Genomic DNA, 15,427 nt, shown 5'->3' on the forward strand with positions numbered 1-15,427 from the left:
TAGTAAAGGTGTAGAGGGCCCGTTGGCTCACATCCAAGTTAATATGAATTTTGGGTCTCGAAATCATTTATTATAGTTGGGTAGAGGTCACTATATAAATGTTATACTTGTCTTAATGTTTACAAGTATTATAACGATAAATGTTAATTAATTTCTTTCATATCCGTTTTGTAGTAATCTTTTACCGCAATGGATTCATCCAACTCATTAACACCGATCACTATTGAGTCATGTCACAAATCGTTCGACGAAATTTGCTCACTAAACAACCTTGATACGACTAGAGAAATTCATTTTGGCATTGGTTCCGATGGTAGTCTTAACTTTATTACTACTTCCTCACCTCCTATCATATCTAGCAACTTAGTGAATAAGTCTTGTGAAGACAACCTCACTAAAACCATGGGATTCTTGTCTTTGGAAGCAAGGAGAAATGATGAAGCTAGTGGGAGTTTTAGCAAAAGACTTGCTATCAAGAAGAGAAAGTTCAAAAAGAGGAAGAAAAGTAAGAGGTCTAATTCAAACCATAGGGATATAATGGCTAGTGGGACTACCAATAATATATGCCTTTATTGGCATGGCATAGGCCATTGGGTGAGCAATTGCCCCATTTTTTTGGGAGATATCAATGATGAACTTGACGTTCCACTTGGTAATATTTCTTCTGAAATCTTTGTTATTGATATAAATTATACTTCCACCTCAACATGGGTATTGGATACTGGTTGTGTTTCTCACCTTTCTAATCATTTACAGGGGCTTAGAAACGTGGAAAAGCAAAACAAGGGTGATGTAGATCTCCGACTAGGAAATGGTGCTAGGGTAGCCGCCACTTCAAGAGGGACTTATGTACTTGTTTTGGCTAATGGCTTTGAGTTTTACTTAAATAATTGTTATTTTGTACCTTCTTTATCTAAGAACATCGTTTTCGTTGCCATGTTAGACATGGAAGGTTTTTCTTTTGCTATTAAGAACAATTGTTGTGAAATTTCTTGAAATAAATTGCTATTAATGGCATTTATGTTCTTGAAACTTTTGACTCAAGCAAAGATATCTATAACATACAATCCAAAAGACTCAAAACAAGTGATCCAAATAAACTATACATTTGGCATTGTCGATTAGGTCACATAAATGAGAAACGCATTAAAAGGCTAGTGTCGACTGGAATTATTATACCATTTGATTTTTAATTATATCGAGTATGCGAATCTTGTCTCCTTGGCAAAATAATCCGTGCCCCCTTTAATAATAAAAGGACACGAGCAAGTGAGTTATTGGGACTAATACATACCGATGTATGTGGTCTGATGAGTATCACCGCTAGGATAAATTATGACTACTTCGTCACTTTTACCGATGATTTAAGTAGATATGGTTATCTTTACGTAATCAAATATAAAAGTGAAGCATTTGAGGAATTTAAAGAATTTCAAAAGGAAGTAGAGAACCAATTGAACAAAAAGATTAAAGCACTACGATCCGATCGTGGTGGAGAATATCTTAGCAATGAATTCGATTTTCACTTAAAGGATTGTGGTATTGTATCACAACTTACTCCACCTGGCACACCTCAACTCAATGGTGTTTCCGAAAGGAGAAATCGAACCCTACTAGATATGGTTCGATCTATGATGAGTCAAACGGATCTACCAGATTCGTTTTGGGGTTTTGCGATTCAGATGGCCATAAAATCATTAAACCAAAGTCCAACTAAAGCTGCAGATATGACACCATATGAGATATGGAAGGGAAAAGTCCCAAACTTGTCATATATGAAAATTTGGGGTTGTGATGCTTATGTCAAGAACAAGTCTACCGATAAGCTAGCATCCAAATCTGACAAGTGCTACTTTGTAGGTTATCCAAAGAACACTCGTGGATATTACTTGTACAACCGTCATGAGAAAAAGTGTTTGTGGCTTATGAGGCTGTCTTTCTAGAATTGGATTATGTTTCTAGGAGATAGAGTAGGAGAAAATTTGAAATTGATGAAGTTCAAGAACCACAAACTAGAGAAGAGGAGCAAGAAGATGTTCCTTCGTCGTCTAATCAAGTTGTTGTTCCTTCCGAACCTCGGAGGTCAGGTAGAGTTACTCACCAACCCGATAGATACGTGGGTATCATCGAGATGGACGACGAATTGGACGTCTTACTTTTGTAAAGTGACGATTGGGGCCTCCTACAAAGCTGCAATATCTAGTCCGAATTCAACTTTAAGGCAAGAGGCCATGCAATCCGAAATAAATTCTATGCTTGAGAACCAAGTATGGGACTTAGTTGATTTTCCTAAAGATGTGAGACCTCTTCAATGCAAATGGATCTTTAAGGTAAAGAATGGTATAGAAGGGCATGAGGATGTCTACAAAGCGAGGTTAGTTACAAAAGGTTTCACCCAAGTTCATGGTTTACACTATGACGAAACCTTTGCCCCCGTAGCCATGCTTAGATCTATTCGGATTATGTTAGCGATTGCCGCATTTTATGATTATGAAATATGGCAAATGGATGTTAAAATCGCCTTCCTAAATGGGTATTTAGAGGAGGAAGTATACATGACACAACCTGAGGGTTTTGTACATCCTAAAAATCTTAACATGGTATGCAAACTTAAGAGATCCATCTATGGTCTTAAGCAACCATCAAGAAGTTGGAATCATCGTTTTGATCATGTAATAAAAGAGAATGGTTTCACTCGAAGTGTTGAAGAACCATGTTTATACATGAAGTTTAGTGGGAGCAAAGTCATCTTTCTAATCTTGTATGTAGACGACATACTACTCATTGGCAATGATATACCAATGTTTACCTCTATAAAGGGGTGGCTTGGGAATCACTTCCAGATGAAAGATTTAGGAGAGGCACAACGCCTATTGGCTATCCGGATCTATAGAGATAGAACTAAGAGGATATTGGCACTAAGTCAAGAGTCTTATATTGATAAGGTTCTTCGACGTTTCAACATGGAAAACTCCAAGAGGGGTTTTATTCCAATGGGTAGTGGGATTACATTGAGCAAGTCTCAGTCACCCATAGAACCTGAAGATGTTGAACGCATGAAATTGATCCCTTATGCTTCCGCCGTTGGATCAGTCATGTATGCCATAATATGCACTCGTCCCGATGTATCGTATGCTTTGAGCATGACAAGCATATATCAAGCCAATCCAGGTGAAAGTCATTGGATAGCCGTCAAGAATATCCTTAAGTACATGAGAAGAACCAAGGATTCATTCTTGGTGTTTGGAGGATATTCCGAGCTGAGTGTGAAGGGTTACACCGACTCGAGCTTCCAAACTGATAGGGATGATTTGAAATCCCAGGCTGGCTTTGTTTTCATGATTAATGGTGTTGCGGTTAGCTGGAGCTTCAAAGAGTCGGTCATTGCGGATTCTACAACGGAGGCTGAGTACATTGCAGCATCTGAAGTTGCCAAGGAAGCCGTGTGGATTAGGCAATTTTATTGGAGGGGCTAAGGATAGTTCCTACCGCCAAAGATCCTATCACGATCCTATGTGATAACAGTGGGGCTATCTTTCAAGATAAAGAGCCTAAGTCTAGTAACAAGTCTAGACATGTACTTAGAAAATTTCATGTAATTAGAGATTTCATCGAAAGGAAGGAAATAGCGATTTGTAAGGTTGGGATAGATGATAACATCGCAGATCCTTTAACCAAGCCTTTATTGCAGGCTAAGCATGACAAACATGTTATTTCCATGGGTCTTAAACGCATGCCAAGTTTGTATTAGATTATAAGATATGAAATGAAAAACTTTGTTTTTGGTTTGTTCATATATGATAATCGCATTTATCGTTTGAGTTTCATTATGCAAACTCATTTATTTACTACTTTGTTATATCCAAATAAGTTGTTGAGAAAATGTTAAACCTTATTAAAGTGAACTGGATTAACATAGTATTTGCCCCTAATTACTTATAGGAGATGACGTCTCGAAGTGACTAGAGTGTGATGCGATTGATAGCAAGTTCAAGTGTCATAAGGTCATATGGGATGACTAGTCGATCATATAGACAGACTGTATGGGACACTCTGTCGGGCAGTGACCGCTTATAGAGTTCTGGAAATTCATAAAGCTTTGTCGTGGCGAGAGCTGCTATAGTATTCTTATGAGTCAATTCTTTTGACTAGAGACTGTTCGCCCAAGTTGGCACAAGTTTCTGATTGACTTTGATTTATACTCTACGACTATCGTAACTGAAGTCAAATGGGTGCATTTTGAGTCATGATGAACTGTGGCTATACGAAGGAAATAGTGCGATAGGAATTGTCCACCCCTTTGTCAGGGTTGTTTAAAATCTCAAGGCCACTCGAGGAGTAGTGAACTGAAATGCGTGGCCACGCTCGGAAGGTATCCACGGTGGATAAATCCGGTCAGACAGTTACTCTCCAGATCGAGGAAATCACTCAAGATATAATCAAATGCAAGTACGACATGCAAGACACCTTGCATTGAGTGGGAGATTGTAATAGGACAAGGGAATTGGTGACGCACACTTGTCTCGGACAAGTGGGAAATTGTTGGAGTAAGTGTCCTTAACAATAGTGCAATCACATATTTAAATCTCATGATAAGAATACGTAAGGGATGATTCATTTATATAGTCAACAGATCAATATTAATCAGTAATGATTGGCTAACTAGAGTTTAACATTACTGTCATTTGACGGTGGTGATCAGTTGATCCCTCAAGGTCACACCTATAGGACAATTCCCTTAATAGACAAGTTAATTAATTGTATATCGATACAAGTTAATTAACTCCTTAAAATTGAACAATTTGTTTTGTGAGTAAGAATAAGTATCTTATTGTAATTTGATTAAATAAGATTCATTTTAGTAATTAAAAGATTTTATTACTAAAATTGATTATTGTTTATGAAACAATTAAAATAAGAATGATTGGTTAATTATAATTATAAAATGTTGTGAATTATATTAACATGACCCGTTTTATGCCATGTAATTATGAATTACTAGACAATTTGTTATTTGTGATTTAATTAATTTATATAAAGATATTTAATTGTTAAATATGCATTAAATTGATTAATAACATGCTACATGTTACATATTGTATGACCTTATTACAAATGACAAATTAACAAACATAAAATGGATGTCCATTTTATGAGTGGACCGAAAAAAATTGGAGGGTTTTGGGGTTAGTGGATGTTTTATTTTAATTGTTAAAATAAGACATAATCATTACCTAAAACTAGCCTTGCATACCTATGTTTTTTAGAAGAGAAAAAAGTAAAAGGTGAAGGCCATGCATTGGCCTTCTTCACCTCCCCAAACCGGCACCCCCTCCATATAATGAGAAAAGTGTTCTCATTTTTTCCCTTATGGAATTTTAGCATTCTTATATGATAATTCTCACATATCTCTAAAATTAGTTTTAGATCTTTAACTTGTTCAAACAATATTCTAATAATTCATCCATATTACTAGTGTAGTAACTATTATATTATTAGAACTTTATTTTAAGGAAACTAATATTAATATCTAGTTAATATTCTTATTAGTTTTTAAGGGTTTGTTTTGGGTGCAACAAAAGGAGAATCTCTACACTTGAGATTTGGTTTAAAGGATCATCCATTATCTCTAGCTCAAGAACAAGTAAGGAAGGTATCCTTATTTGTGCCCAAAATTTCGAACCATTTACAATGTAAGGAACATTATTTTTCTTCTTTATCTATTCATTTTGTTATGCATGCACTAGATCCTAAATGACTAGTTATATGTTAATTAGTTCACTATTAGAAATGTCTAATAATAGGTATATGAACCTAACATGAATTTGGTAAAGTGTTTGGACTTACGAAATATGATCATTTTGAAAACTAGCCTTTGAAGTATGATGCCGCACCCCTATGGAAGGCTATAACCGGTCGTAAAATTAATTCCTTCCGGGAGAGCCATGCCTTGTATGTTCACCATCCGGGTATAAGAACTTGGCACAAGTTTGTGGCTAATACTTTAATTGTGAGGAAAGGAGCCAACCACTTCACCGAATTCGACTTTGTCTACCTCGAGTCCTTCTTGAATATTAATGGAAAATCCACCCGAAAGTACAACATTCTTCAATTATTGATTGAGCGGTTGTTAGAGATTGATAATGGGAAAGAGAGAGCGGCTTTTATTGTAAATGGGGGCTTGGTGACAAGGTTAGCTAAACACTTTAACCCGGAGTTCAATAAGGATAATACTTACAAACTGGTTAAGGGAAGCAACCTTCTTGACATGAGTAATTTGATCAACAAGTTTTATTGGGTTAAAAATGATAGTCTTGATCATAAATATGAATGGCTCATCAAGGAAGCCATGTCCATTGTCTTGCCAACCAAGATTTGCCGTATCTCCACCCATCGAACCAACTACCTCATTCCCGTCTCCAAAGAAGCCGAATGATGATAATCAAGCAACAAAGGGATCCGAATGCAAAGCCCTCCTCCTCTACCATTGTGACTCCACCCTATCCTTTTGCCTACCAAGAGTATAAACCAAGTGGCTATAATGTTGAGGTAGGCAATGATTACTTGACCCAATTGATGCAACACTTGCATAGAGAAGCTTATGATGACCGGTTGAATGCTTATCGCGCCCAATATCCACCACTACTACATCTTGCTAAGCAAGGACTTCTTGATTCTTCATGTCCTTTGCCTAGTTGGGCGGATAAGAAAGTATTCTTTCCTAGTACTTCTCAAGATGCCGACAAGGATAGTCAGGTGGCTAATGGAAGAGAGATTGTTGTTGCGGAAGATGAGGAAGGTATTGGTTCTTGCCAAGAAGAAGAGCAAAGTCCGAGTTCCGATGATGATGAAGTTGGTGAATCCTCCGGTCCAATGGAGGTGGATAATGATGAAACTGATGATGATGATGATGATGATGATGATGATGATGATAATGATGATAATAATAGTTCTGATGATGATGATGCCGGTAATGAGGCCATTGATAATGATGTCGCGATGAGCGACAATTAAAGGATGACAAAGCTTAATGGAGGATACCACAAGTGCGGGGTTGATTGCTTAGCATCAACCTATTCCATTGTGAGTCTCCTACCCCTCCTTTAGCTTTGTTTTTATATCTTGTCTTTAATTTTAACCTTGATCATTTGTAGAGTCATTTTGGGCTCTTGGTAATTTTGAGTTTGGAGTCCTAGCACCATTCAAAGGACTACCACCTCGGTCCCATTGAGGTGTTTATTATTTTGTTCCCATTGTCAAAATCCAAAATGACAAATTAGAATTCATGCATCGCATTCTTGCCTTGTGCATAAACTTCCCCTCTTTTACACACTAGAAATAGTGTTTTGTTCGGTTTGGGGAAGTTTACTCACAAGGAATGTGAGTCAATTCAAATTGGCTCTCCAACTAATCGAAAGCATGCATCATATAGGATAGATTAGATTGCATCACATGTTATATATGTCATATAGTTTGCATAATAGTTTAGAAATCATGCATTTTCATATAGATTGCATTGCATAATTTCCTATCGTTTTGACAATTGAGGACAATTCCCATACTAATGTGGGGATGGGAAACTCTAAACTAGCATTCAAAAAGAAAAATGATAAAAATTGAAAAAATTCTCAAAAATCCAAAAACATGTTCATTCATTTTTAGTGTAGATTTGTATATATTTGTGCTTGTTTGTCACTATTATCACATTGGACCGACTACGCCACATTCGAAGCATGAAGAAAATAGAAGACCGCATGGTATGATCTTTCCAAATCTCCTTCCTCCTTTTATATGTTAATGACAATGTGGCTTTATTTTGGTTGATGCGGTACAAACCAATGTGTTGTAGAAGAGCTTGTATTTAGTTTATATGACATACTAGTTGATAGAAGCACTTGCATTAGGTTGTATATATGCTAGTTGCATCATGGCATGTAGTTTCATTCTAGGAAAATTTTCTGAAAACATCTATTTGGGAAGCTTGATATGTATATGTAAGGCCCTTGTAGATAATTTTTCTTAGCTTCTTGAGACTTTGCTCATTAGAATACCTCCAAAACACCCTAGGATATGTCGTGCTAGTATCCTTTGACCCATGGACTAAGGCCTAGTCAAGAGTACCTTGTGGTGTGATAACTCCTTGGCTACCGTTTATTCTAAGGTGACCCTTGAAACCATGCAACCATCTTCCACTTCTATCGTATCTTTCACACAAAAGGGAATGGGCACAAAAATTCTCAATTTGAGTTCAAGCATCAAACTGAAAATCAAGAAGTTTGCACAAATTGCATCAAAGAAAAGAGGAGTACAAAATGAGAACTCCTAAGCTTCAATAAAAGCACCCTCGTTACAAATAAGGGTGACTTTGAAAATGTTCAAATAATGCAAAAATTGAAAATGTTGCCAAAGTATCAAAATGTCAAACATCAAACAAACGGCAAGAAATTGTTCTCAAAATGTCAAAATTCCACAATAATTTGGGGAGAACAACAAATCAAAAGCAAACTCCCATTATGAAACTCAAAATCATATTGATCCCTTTATCCATTGATTCCACTTTTGTGCATGGTGGAGAGGGGACGACCCTTCTTCTTGTCTAGGCAAGAAGGGGAATTCCGCGATCCTACAGTGTTTCTAACACAATAGGGAGTCTACTCTTGACAAAAACATTTAGCGATTGTGGACAAAGGTACCCTAACTTGACACAACTTGGAGGTGATTTGTTGGTATCCTCTTAGGCTTAGTAACTTGAAGAAACCATATCTATAATGGAGTGTGTACCCTTAGATTGCCTCCCTTTTAGATAATATCCGCCACTTAGATGAGGAAAGTGTCTATTCCTATTTGTAGATGTATCCATTACTTGTTTTGTGTGCTTAAGGATTGAATGTATCGCCATTTTGGCAAGCCCCACCTTGCCTTACAAGAAGGCATCTTACCTCATGGATGTCTTGTTGTGAGTTGAAGGGGCAGAGTGAGACCCGCTAATTGTCTCACATTGGATATATTAGTAGGCTAGTTTAAATAAAGGTCAAAGTTTTAGTCACTCTTTACTCGGGACGAGCAAAGGTTCGGTTTGGGGTGTTTGATGTGACTCATATTTGTGCACATTTAGTCCCTGAATTAACCTTGTTCCCATGCTTTCTAGCGACTATTAGGTTCATTTCTTATCTTTAGTTCTCTATTTTGCATATTCTTTGAGGTTTTGTGTCCTTGGTAGGAGATGATTACTAGCCTTGCATTTATGGAGCAAAATAGAGCTAAATGGATCGCATCTAATGACCAAGCATCGAAGAGGAGACCAATACTAAAGACCAAAGCAAATAAATCAAGTGAATGAGGCAATGATGAAGATCCCCACAGCCCTAAATCAATCCCCACGGATTTTTAGGAAGTCAAGAATAAGAGGAGGAACCCTGTCCCAGGATCCGGGCGTCCCGAGCTCAGGACGAGCGTCCCGGGCCCAGGATCTGGGCATCCCAAGGCTCAGCTCGCGCGCATTTCCTTACAGTTCCGGGCACATTCCGAGCTCGGGACGCGCGTGTCCCTGGGGACTAGCTACTCAGGACGCGCGTGTCCCTACGGGACATGCAAATCGTCAAACTTTCTTAAGGTCTTAATCGTCATTTAATCCCTTAGTATCCCTAATCCTTGTACTTAATTTTAGTATAAATACCCTATTGTACTACGTAGATGAGCATCATCTTAGAATCAAGTCCTAATATCCTTCTAAATCTCTTAATTTAGTCTTAATCCAAGTTGTAATACACATTTTAATATTAATCACATCTTAATCCTTCCTTAATCTCTCAATTGTTCTTAGTTTTAGTTGGGTAATTAGAAAATTATTTGGGGTTTATTGGAGGATTGACAACTCTCCACCAATCATCAAGTTTCCTTCTATTATTCTTTGCTTTATTATTTGGATCATCTCAAGTTAGTATAATCCCTTTTACCTTTGTTTAATTATTGTTAATTACATTACTTATTCATCATGTTTTGCTTTGTTAATATGATTGGCATCCTTATTAGCATGTTAAACTTGATCATGAGTGAGTAGTCTCTTAAGCTAGGGTTAATGGGGAATTAGGGGAATCAACCATGGGATTAGATCTTTGCGTAAATTAATATGCTTTCGTAATTAATTGCTTGCTTGTTGTCATTTCAACCTATGCACATGTTATGTTTGATGAAATGCTAGACTATGAAACCTTGCATTTATACATCTCTTTTCTATTCAATGAAGCTTGTAAGATATAAGCCAACTCAAGCCTTGTTAGACCATGCATAGAATTGAATGGGAAGAGACTAAGTCGACTTGTAGGTGTTGTAAAGTCTTGATCGACTCGGCTCCGGGACCTAAATCTTCCTAGGAATTGTAAGATATACACTAACTCAATTCCATCATAACAATAAATTGCTTGCATCTATTTGAAAACATGTTTGTATGATCTATTTCCATGATTCCCTTATGAACCCATGACACCCTAGTGCCCTTAATCTATTATTTACAAACCCCTTTAGCTGCCTTACTTTGTTTCCATTAATTTACATTCATCTTGTTGATTAGTCTAGACTACATCTCTTCTCAACCCAAATTTGTGACACTTTAAGACATAACTACTTGCAATTGAAATCTTAAATTGATATCCGACCTTTCCTTATCACTCTACTAAGAGTAGTTTATAAAGATATAAATTTTGTTTTGGTTAAAAGCTTTAACGAGCAAAAACGACAACACCAAATATTTTATTGTATTTAGCGAGTTGGGCTTGAGACGGAATAATAATAATATAATAATATAAGATACATGTATTTATACACTCACTTATACTACACTCACCCCACATATATACTCGCTTATACCCTATCCACCCAACTGATGAGCATGTCGTTGTCCGCCATCACACACATTTATACCCAACTACTATCATAGCAAGCAAGTCAGGGTCGAACCCAAAGGACAGGAGTACTCAAATTGTTCAATCTAATTATAGTTGCACTAGGGTGTCACGATTGGTTTGAGTTGAAGATTCTAAACTATGAAAGCAATGAAAAACAATGAAAGGTAAAACAAGCAATAAAAAGACGGGTGTGATCAAATGATAAACAATACTAGGGAATCATGAGATCACAGGGGAATCATGGTGAGAACAAACAAACAAGTTTCATAGATGCAAGCAATTATTATTGTTGGAATAAATTTAGTGTATATCTTACAATTCCTAGAGAAAAATTAGGTCTCGGAGCTGAGTCGGTTAAGACTTTACAACACCTACAAGTCGACTTGGTTTTCCCTATTCATGGTGAGATAACATAAATGAGGCCTAGGAAGGTTTGTGTAACACCCCCATACTCCAAGTGCCTTACCAGGACCACTTAAAGTACGGAAATGCTACCACTTTATTAAATATGTTTAAAGTGAAACAAGTCCAAAACCAAAACTGATAAAGTAAATACAACTGTTCTCAAAAATACTAATCCAAATAATATAAAAGAATGTTTATGACACAGCGGAAGACTTCTAGACATATCGTGGCAACTCAACCCAGCTATCCCATGCGCATCAACTTATATCTGCTCAATAACTGCTCACCATCCCCGAATGGATCACCAAAGTTTTCAAAACATTTAAACCGGAGTCAGTTACTGTTTACGTAAAACAATACTATAAAAGCAATACAACAAACCAAACTGATCAACCAATATCCATCATAACACCACACACTTGACTACACACTAAAGTGTGTAGTCCTGCCAGAATACTCATCGCAACAAGTATTCCACACCGCCAGTGGGGGACCGCAGCCGTTCCCACCTAAGCCCCGCTGATCTCATCCGAGCGATAACCCATGTTCCAAAATGTGCACATCTCTTCTGTGGCGGGTTCCACAGAAGGCGAATCAAGGGCGCGAAGCCACACCCGCAAGTGACTCCACTCAGCCAAGGACGCACCTCGCAAACCACAGACAATTATACAACAACTATATTATACCACAACAATCACTATTTGCCAATTCCGATATAATATAAACCAACAACGATGATCAACCACCACAATACATGTAAACAATAACCGAGTAGGGAAACCCTACCTGGAATATGAACCACAAGACCATCACAGCAGCTAATCAGTATGGAAACCCTACCTGGTCCCGCAGCCGAGTTGGTCAAGACTTTACAACACCTACAATCGAATTAATTTTTCCTAATCAACTATATGCATGGTCTAATAAGCTTTGAGTTGGTTTATGTCTTACAAGTCTTGTTGAAAGGATAAGAGAAACATGCTAGGTTGTCAATCAAGCATTTCATCAAACATGATATGTGCATAAGTTGGAAAAATAATAAGCAATCATTCATATGAACTCTTTAAGCATAAATCTTTCCCATGATTAACTCCCTTAATCCCCCGCTAATCCCTAGTTAGGAAACTACTCACTCATTATCATGGAAAAACCTGTTAACAATGGTGTCAATCATCTTAACAATATAATCATGATGAAAGAGTGAAACAATAAACAATAAACAAGTAAAGAGTAAAGGAATTATACCAATCTTAAGATGAACAAATGTAAATGAAAGAATAATAGAAGAGAACTTGATTGATAGATGAAGAGTTGTCAATTCTCTAATAATAACCCAATAATCTTCAATTACCCAATAATATCTAAGAATACTTGAACAATAGTTAAGGAAAGATTGATGTGTAATTTGTGGAAAGATTAAATGCTAATCTATTCTAATCTACTCCTAATGAGAGTTTAATCTAAACTAAGGAAGCATAATCTCTTAATTGTTAAAAATGGAGTATATATAGTAGTACAAGGATTAGGTTAACTAAGGGTTTAAATGACGGTTAGACCCTTTAATTAAATTTAGCGGTTTGCAAGTTCCAGGAGGAACCGCACGGATTGTGAATTTGAGCTCATCCGGTCAGCTTGTCAATTCGCCCATCCTGACGGTCAGCTTGTCTATTTGAGCTCGGATTGTGAAACGGGCGTCATTTCCTCATCCGGACTCTTATTGGAGTGATTCAAAAGCCTAGACCACTTGATTTTTCGACGTCGTTTCATCTATCATAGTTTCACAGCCAAAAAAAGAAACTCTTGGTTTGGGTCCAAGCAATTTCCTCTTGCAATGGCTCCCTTCTCGTCATCCTTGCTCAACAACTTGTGGGGATTTATTCTTGGGTCGTGAGGTTGTCCTTTATTACCCTAAACCTTGATTTATTGAACTACGGCCTTTAGCCTTAGTCTCCTCTTCGATGCTTGGTCATTGGATATTATCAATTTAGCTCGGTTTCACTCCGTTTGGGCAAGGTTAGTGCTCCTCTTATACAAAGGACACCAAACCTCATAGAATAGGCATAATAGGAAGCTAAAGATAAGAAACAACTCTAATACACAATAAAAAGCATAGGAACTAGGCTAGTTAGGGGACTAAATGTGCGTAAATAGGAGTCACATCACCAACCTTATCCATTTGCAATCCACCAAAATCTACCATCAAATATTAGAGAGAATCTTAGAGAGAAAGAAGAGAGAAAAAGAGAAGAAAAGGAGATCGCCTTTTTGTCCCTCCTCCTTGAGAATGTACGGTAAACCGTCTTATACTAGCCTTTATATTATTTTATTCATACCGTTGACCCGTCCCGATCTTGACTCACCTCTGACTCACCTCTGGCCCGTCTTTGACCACCTAGCTTGTGTGATGGATTGCTTATGCGGATTTGCTGTGAGGTAGGCTTATCCTACTCAGTTTTTATTGTTGCATTTATTTATAAAATGAGTGTTTGATCATTCAATTGCATTGAGTGAGTCGGTAATTGGCATGTCACACTAAAAAAAAACACGGAAATTGATGGAAATAATCCGTCAATAAAGCCCTTTTCCCGTCAGAAACACGGGTTCCTGACGGAAATGAAAAGAATCAAACCGAGAAAGGCCCTAGTTCACCCGGTTTTGGACCTCGTCATAATTTGAGGTCTAACACCAAAACCGTCTAAGAAGTCATGGTTCCAATCGTCCTAATTCTTATCTTGGGTGAGTTTGGGACGTTTTTGTGTAGGATCTTTTATCTCCTAGAGCTACCATTCAGAATTTATTTGAAGAAACATTGCAAAGGTACAAGGGGACCCGATTTTGAACAATGAGTTAAAGGTCGCTATCAATCTTTTTTCTTTTGTTCCAACAAAGCTCAAGAGACTTTTTTGCTGTAGCATGAGAGTCTTACACGGTTCCACAAGCCTCCAATCAATCCATATAATCATAAATAAGAAGTTGAGCTACAAACAAGGAAGATTGGACTATTAGTTTACTTTCTTTACTTTATGTCATTTTCAATTTCAGCATTGTAAGACCTTGGCTGCCGTTTTTTGTGCTCTTTAGCTGCTCATTTTGTGGCCCTTAGATGTAACTTGTAATCAAGGGTCAAGATTGTAAGCCTTGGTCTATATAAACCAAGCTAGGCACAAGAGAATTTCAGATTTAAATTAACATTAATACAAGTGAAACCTAGTTTTTCTCTCTTAAATTCTTTGCTTAATGCTAGAAGACCCTCCTTTTTTTAGTGCTAGGGGCTGAGTAAGTTCATTGCTTAGTGCTTGAACAAGCTCTTAGTCTTAAACCTTGGCTTTGTGCTTGGTTTAAGTCATATCCCATTCACTCAATCCTTAGCATTTTGCAATCGTTTTAGCACTTATTCTGTCCAAGAAATCGAGTCTTAGTAGTTTTACTTCAAATTGGTTATCAGAACCTTGGTTAACAAAATAAAGCCTTTCTTTGTGAGTTCATTATACCCTAACCACATTAAAAACACAAAAAACAACCATGAGTGAAGAAAGGCTTGCTGGAATTGAAACACAAGTTACTCAACTTTCTAAAAAATGTGATTTGTTGCTAGATTCTTTCTATGCTATCATGGCTAATATTCCAACACCACCAAGAGGAAGAGGACAACCATCTAGAGGAAGGGGTAGAGGCCGTGGCCTCATAGGAGGAGGACGAGCTCATGGTGGCCATGAGGAAGAGGCGTTTTCAGAGTCGGAGGAATCCATGGCCGAGGCATTTCAAGGAGAGCCCAACAAAGACTTAAAGGTAGAGATTCCTGATTTTCATGGCAGTTTAAACCTTGAGGATTTGTTAGATTGGTTTAGGACCATTGAAAGAGTCTTTGAGTTTAAAGGTTATTCGATAGCAAAGCTTTTAAAGTTGCAATCTTGAAACTCAAAGGTTATGCTTCCCTTTGGTATGAAAACTTAAAAAATCAGAGAAGAAGGGATGGTAAGGAACCTATTAATTCTTGGTTAAAACTGAAAAAGAAGCTTAATGATAAGTTTATACCTAAATAGTACACTCAAGACATTTTCATTAAGCTCACACAACTTAAACAAGACCAACAACCACTTGAGTCATATCTTAGAGAC

This window comes from Silene latifolia, chromosome 10 (assembly GCF_048544455.1).
Source record: "Silene latifolia isolate original U9 population chromosome 10, ASM4854445v1, whole genome shotgun sequence".
In the NCBI taxonomy this organism is placed as follows: Eukaryota; Viridiplantae; Streptophyta; class Magnoliopsida; order Caryophyllales; family Caryophyllaceae; genus Silene; species Silene latifolia.